A 7,543-nucleotide genomic window follows, 5' to 3' on the forward strand; every position below is an offset into this window, starting at 1 on the left:
TTCGAGGGACGGGGCTTATTCTGCAAAAACACAAAGGCAACAGGCAACAAGGCAACAGGCAACAGAGAGGGTTACCCCAAAAGCGTGCGTGTGTGCACAATCACGTGGTTTGATTCAGTTATTTATCTTGTAATTAGTTATTCTAATTGATTCAGAGTTGCACTCCCTAAATTACTAACCACGCAGTATATAAAGTAATAAAGGGGAAGGGGACAATGAAACCAGCGGATCCCCAATGGGGTTTGACACAAGTAATAATAATAAAAGGCATAAAATAAAATGAGGTTTAGGGTTACCAACGACGTGGCTTTGGCATTCGACCAACCCTGAAAAGGAAAAATGGCAAACAAAGGAGGGTGAGTGCGTTATCAGGTTCGAAAGCGAACTTTATTAACCATAAAAAATAGACTAATGAAATTAAAAGTAAAATAGAGAAAGGACACTTAGCTTGGCATTTACTCTGGCAGGGTTAATGGGCAAAGGTTTGCCTTGAAGCATTGACTCTGACCATTGAAAACTGAATGAAAACTGAAAGAAGAAACAACCAGGCGTGAATGTATAGGCAGCCCATTGATATTTAATAATAAACCCTAATTATAAAAATAGGGAAGGTAAACCCAAAAAGAGTCAAAATAATAAGGGTTGAATCGGGACTTAGCTTTTGAGTTTGACGTGGCGCGTTATCGGGAGAAACCCTGTTGGTAACCCTGAAAAAGGCATGGCAAAAGAATTCTTCAGTGTAGAATCAGTCCTGATTAAAATTCAAATGAGACATAATGATAAATCGAATTAATTAATTATTGGTCTTGCGACCTAATTAATTAAATCGAGGCAAAAGACTTAATTGAGTAAAAAATAAATTTTTGAAAAATTTTTTTAGCATTTAAATAAAATACATGTGAATTTTAAAAGTATTTTAATAATTAAATTAAATTAATAAAATAAATGATACAAAAGAAAATAAGTAAATATATTATAAAAAGATATTATTAAATAATATATAAACATTATTATTATTATAAAAGGTTAGAGGAAAATTAATTAAAAAAACAAATAAAAACAAATATATATATAAATAAGTGTAAATAGGTTTGTATAATAATAAATAAATAAAAAATTAAAAATCTTAGCTTTTAATCCAGTGTTGCGCGTGTATATGGACTACAATACACCCGCAGCTTCGCGTGCGTTAGATCCGCGGGGAGGATGATCAGATGGCTAATTGGACGAGGTTGCATCATGCTCACATGGACAGGCGCGCACCAGATCTTTTCGTCCATTCCCAGAAGACGCGCCAAAAAGAGATTCGAACCAGCCAATCATCGGTCGCCACCTCTTCGTCTCTTTCACCCAAAAACTGAAACTCACCTTTTACAGCGCCCTTTTTATGTTAGCTGTGAAAGCTTGGATTTATCACACCTGCAAAATTCAAGAATACCCAAAAACAAAACGAAAATATTTCGCGACTATGCCCTTGGAATCGTCCAGTCCCCCTGAACACGATTATGGCCTTGATTTGGCCTAATTGTACCTGTAAAGCGAAGCCCCAAACACGAACCCTAATATGCAACAATGGTGATTCACCATATACTCACGCAAACCGTAAATTAACAGCACAGAAACGTTCTAATTATCAAGAATATCAATAATATGCAGTTTATTTTCATGTATGATGTGTGGAATCATGCAATCGAAGATAAAAAGAATCGGCCAAACCGTGACAAATCGAGAGCGATTCTGAGAGCTTCGGCCTTCGTGCTTGATTTGAATCCCTTCAATGATCCTCCAAGAAGGTTTTAGAACACTTAGAACACCTTGAATTTGTCTTAAACTCAAGAACACCTTTGAAGTTTTCTTTGATTTTTTTGCACTCGGGTTTGGGTTTCTTTGGCTGCAAAAAACTTGAAACCCTGCATCTGAATTTGTTTTTCTACTTATAGAGGTGCTATTAGGTCAATAAAACTGAGGGAAATCTTGATAAATCTTTGATTGCCATTTAAGAAAATTTGATTGAAAATTCTTTGGAAAATATGTTTTCTAATTTGATCCAAACTCAATCTTTCCTTCACATATTTATTTTGCACGAAAATATATGTATAATGAAGCATCATTGTGATTAGATTTGATTCTAATCAAATTTTCTTTTCAATCTTTTGATTTTCTTTAATTATATTGAATTTTAAATGAATAAAAAATTCTATAAAATTAATTTAAATCAAGTAAATTCGTGGATAATGATTTATGGGCCCCTAATATCATAAGGACCAAGTTTGGAAGAAAAAGAATAGGCCCATCAGCAAGAAATCCAAAATTCCTTCACACTTTCCCTTCTAAAATAGCCTAACTTTGACAAGGTGTATCTCTCTCAATTTTTGAGGTATGGGGGTGTTCTAGGACATTTTGGAAACCTTAGAGAGTCCTTTATCCAATGCCTTTGGTCTCATATCAAAATTATTTTCCATTTTTATTTTATGACCTTTTGAAAAACATGCCTTTTTGTTGACTTTTGAAAAGGACCTATAATGTATGAAACCATATCTCTTAAACCATTGACCTATGGGCTTTCATTCTTGGACCATTGGATAGAGGAATGAATTCCCTTCAAAATGAGCTTTGGTGGGAATTTTTCTGATGAAGCATGAATATTTGGTGAATTTTCAAAGTTTGGTTGACTTTTTTCAGTTCATGCCCAAAATAGTAACTTTTGACTTTTGACTTCTCTGATCCTTTCTTGCATCATCATGATCAACCCTTGATCAAATGATGATTTTAGGGTTATGAGGAGGTTGTTGACCAAATATCTTGAACTTTGACTGTATTTTGGCTTGAAATGACTGTTTTGCCCTTGAGAGTCGACTGTTGACCTAATCATGATTTGAGGGACTAAGTTTGCTCTGTTTGCCTTGAAACTTTATATGGAGATGCTTTGGGATGTTAGTGACCTTATGGAACCACCTTGAGCCATTGATTCGATGATTTTCCTCTGAATTATTCAAACCCTAGTTTAGAACTTCTGTGTGGGAGACTGTGTTTTGGAGCTTTGTCTTTTGATTTGGTTTTGTGTATGAAAAATAGCATGGGCAAATTTTGGGGTATGACACTATCGCTGAGGCTTTGGGCATGATTGCTGGTGTGCTGGGAGGGAATGCCAATGGAGCTGGTATTGGTGTTGACAGGGAGTTGAACAGTTTTCAGAGGAACAATCCTCCGTTGTTCAAGGGCACGCATGATCCTGAAGGTGCTCAGAAGTGGCTTAAGGAGATCGAGAGGATTTTCAGAGTCATCGATTGTGCTGAGAACCTGAAAGTGGGGTATGGTACTCACATGTTGTCCGAAGAGGCTGATGACTGGTGGATGGCTACTAGAGCTGAATTGGATGCTGATGGTGTAGCTATTTCCTGGGCTGTGTTTAAGAGAGAGTTTCTGAGGAGGTATTTTCCTGAAGACGTTCGAGGCAGGAAAGAAATCGAATTTTTGGAGCTGACTCAGGGTAATATGACGGTACCAGAGTATGCTTCGAAATTTGTTGAGTTGGCGAAGTACTATGTTCACTACAACAATGACGAGGCTAGTGAATTCTTAAAGTGCATCAAGTTTGAGAATGGTCTTCGTGATGAGATCAAGCAAGGAATCAGGTACCAGAGAATTCGGTGATTTGTCGATTTGGTGGAATGTAGTAGGATATTTGAAGAGGATAACCTCAAGCTGAAGTCATCTCACTCTCGCGAGTTGGTTGACAAGAAAGGTAAGAAGCCTATGGATAGAGGTAAGCCATATGGTAGAGGAAATCCTAGAGCTGGGAATTGGAAGAGGCCTAGTGGGGGAGATTATGGTGCTCCCGTTAGGTGCTACAATTGTGGTGAGACTGGGCATAGAAGGAATGAGTGCAAGAGTGGAGAGAAGAAATGCTTCAAGTGTGGTAAGGCGAGTCATCTTGCGTCTGATTGTAGGATGAATATCGTGACTTGCTACAATTGCGGCGAAGAGGGTCACATCAGTCCACACTGCACTAAACCAAAGAAGGATCAGGCTGGTGGAAAGGTCTTTGCTTTGTCTGGGTCAGAGACTACTCCGGAAGACGTCTGATTAAAGGTACGTGTTTCATCCATGACACACCTTTAGTTGCCATTATTGATACTGGAGCAACTCATTCGTTCATTTCATTGGATTGTGCTAAACGATTGGGATTAGAAATATCTGTTATTCATGGAAGTATGGTTATTGACACTCCTGCGTCGGGTTCAGTAACTACTTCTTCTGCATGTTTGAACTGTCCTATTGACATATTTGGTAGAAAGTTTGGAATGGACTTAGTGTGCCTTCCTCTTGAACAACTTGACGTCATTTTGGGGATGAACTGGTTTCAATTTAATCGAGTTCATATCAATTGTTTTACGAAGACGGTTATCTTTCCTGAAGAGGTTAGTGTTGAGGATTTGACTATGTCAGTCAAACAGATGAATTTGGCTGTCAATGATGGAGCGGTGGTATTTATGTTGTGCTCTTCAATGGAAGTGAAAGGGGCGATAATACTGGTGAACTACGAGTAGTGAATGAGTATCCGGAAGTCTTTCCAGAAGATGTTATTGAGTTTCCACCTGAAAGAGAAGTGGAGTTCGCTATAGAATTGATTCCTGGAACTAGTCCTGTGTCGATGGCACCGTATCGCATGTCGGCATCGGAATTGGCTTAACTGAAGAAACAATTAGAGGAATTGTTAGAAAAGAAGTTTATTCGTCCTAGTGTGTCACCGTGGGGTGCACCGGTACTGTTGGTTAAGAAGAAAGAAGGTTCAATGAGGCTATGTGTTGATTATAGACAACTGAACAAGGTGACAATCAAGAATCGATACCCTTTTCCAAGGATTGATGATTTGATGGATCAGTTGGTTGGAGCTTGTGTGTTTAGCAAGATTGATCTGAGGTCTGGATATCACCAAATTCATGTGAAGGCGGAAGATATTCAGAAGACGGCATTCCGAACGAGGTATGGGCATTATGAATATTCTGTTATGCCATTTGGTGTTACTAATGCACCTGGTGTTTTCATGGAGTATATGAACAGGATATTCCACCTGTATCTTGACAAGTTCGTGGTAGTGTTCATTGATGACATTGTAATTTACTCGAAGAGTGATGAAGAACATGCAGAGCATTTGAGAGTGGTATTGGAGCTATTGAAGGAGAAGAAGCTGTATGCGAAATTGTCTAAATGTGAATTCTGGTTGAAGGAAGTAAGTTTTCTTGGCCATGTAATTTCGAAGAATGGTATCGCGGTGTAGGGGTGCTCAAAACCAAACCAACCCAATAGAAAACCGCAAACCAAACCAAACCAAACCGAAACCGCAAAAAACCGCATTTGGTTCGGATTAGTTTGGGTCATTTTTTAACAAAACCGCACGGTTCGGTTCGGTTTACGGTTTGTATTTTGTAAACCAAACCAAACCGAATCAAACCGCATTATGTTACAACCTAAATTTTACTTAACTCACATCCAACCCAAAATTAAACCTATTATACATTAGCCTTATGAATACGGACATTTTTCTCATCCTTACACATATAATTTCAGTCCCGATCTTCTCAAATCTTCAATAACATTATTTCACCTTCTTTGCTACATACATCTTTCCTCTTCTTCTATAATTTTTACTCTCTTATATTCTTTCTTTTTCACCTTCTCATTTTTATGTAAATGTTTTGTATTTTAATTTCATTTTTATCGCACATCTTCTTCTCAAATCTCTCAACACTTTTTCTTTTTCTTTTTCACCTTCGCTAATCTTTCGTCTCTTCTATTTTTTTGTTTCATTATAATAATTTTATATTGTTTTATGCTATTATTTTATGTTTAATATTCCACTTTTGTCTAATTTAATTTTTACATATTACATGGAAAATTGTTGTCAAAATATGACGAGTTTTGTTGTTATTTGTTAGTGTATGAATGTCTAAATATAAAATTATGTTGTCATATATATGTGTATGTATGGCTCAATAAAATATTTGTAAAAAACCGAACCAACCGAACCGAACCAAACCGCATTAGTTTGGTTTGGTTTGGTTCGGATTTTTTTTAAAAGTCAACCGAACCAAACCAAACCGCACTATTTTTTCTCTTGCGGTTCGGATGATTTTTTTTGTCAAAACCGCCCAAACCGCACCGCGAGCACCCCTATCGCGGTGGATCCTATGAAAGTAGAAGCAGTATCTCAGTGGGAGACGCTGAAGAATGCTTCAGAGATTCGTAGTTTTCTTGGTCTGGCAAGTTACTATAGAAAGTTCATTGAGGAATTTTCGAAGTTGGCATTACCAATGACTAAGTTAACAAGAAAAGGACAAGTATTTGTATGGGATTCAGAATGTGAGAAAGGTTTTCAAGAATTGAAGAAGAGATTGACAAGTGCTCCGATCTTAATTTTGCCTAATCCCGCGAAGTCTTTCAATGTGTACTGTGATGCTTCACTGATGGGTTTAGGTGGTGTGTTGATGCAAGATAAGCATGTAGTAGCTTATGCTTCAAGACAGTTGAAAATTCATGAAAGGAATTATCTGACTCATGATTTGGAATTGGCGGCTGTGGTGTTTGTGTTGAAATTGTGGAGACATTATCTTTATGGTTCTCAATTTGAGGTATTCAGCGATCATAAGAGTCTGAAGTATCTCTTCGATCAGAAGGAACTTAATATGAGGCAGATGAGATGGTTAGAATTTCTGAAAGATTATGATTTCGGTTTGAATTACCATCCTGGTAAAGTAAATGTTGTTGCTGATGCATTGAGCAGGAAATAATTGCATATGTCTATGCTAATGGTGCGAGAATTGGATTTAATTGAGCAATTCCGAGATCTGAGTTTAGTATGCGAAAGTACTTCTAACAGTGTTAAGTTGGGGATGTTGAAGTTGACTAATAGTATCCTTGAGGAAATTAGAAATGGACAGAAATATGACGTTAACTTGGTGGATAAGTTGACATTGGTTAACCAAGGTCGAGGAGGTGCATTCCGAGTCGATGAGAATGGCGTTATGAGGTTTGGAGACCGAGTATGTGTACCCGATGTTGCTGAGATCAGAAAGAGTATTCTGGAAAAAGGACACCGAAGTGGATTGAGTATTCATCCTGGTGCTACCAAGATGTATCATGATTTGAAGAAGTTGTTTTGGTGGCCTGGAATGAAGAAGGAAATTGCTGAGTTTGTTTATGCTTGTTTAATTTGTCAAAAGTCGAAAATTGAGCATCAGAAATCGTCTAGATTGATGAACCGTTGTTTGTTCCGGATTGGAAGTGGGATGGAATTTCTATGGAATCTGTATCTGGTTTACCTAGAACGAGCAAGAATTGTGATTCTATCTGGGTTATTGTGGACAGGTTGACGAAATCCGCTCACTTTATACCAATAAGAATGGATTATTCGATGGAGAAGTTGGCTCAGTTGTATGTTGAGAAGATAGTGACTTTGCACGGTGTTCCGGCTAGTATTGTGTCAAATAGAGACCCGAGGTTTACTTCTAAGTTTTGGACGGGATTGCAAGAAGCCTTAGGT

Source organism: Vicia villosa, linkage group LG1 (genome assembly GCF_029867415.1).
Source record: "Vicia villosa cultivar HV-30 ecotype Madison, WI linkage group LG1, Vvil1.0, whole genome shotgun sequence".
Taxonomy (NCBI): Eukaryota; Viridiplantae; Streptophyta; class Magnoliopsida; order Fabales; family Fabaceae; genus Vicia; species Vicia villosa.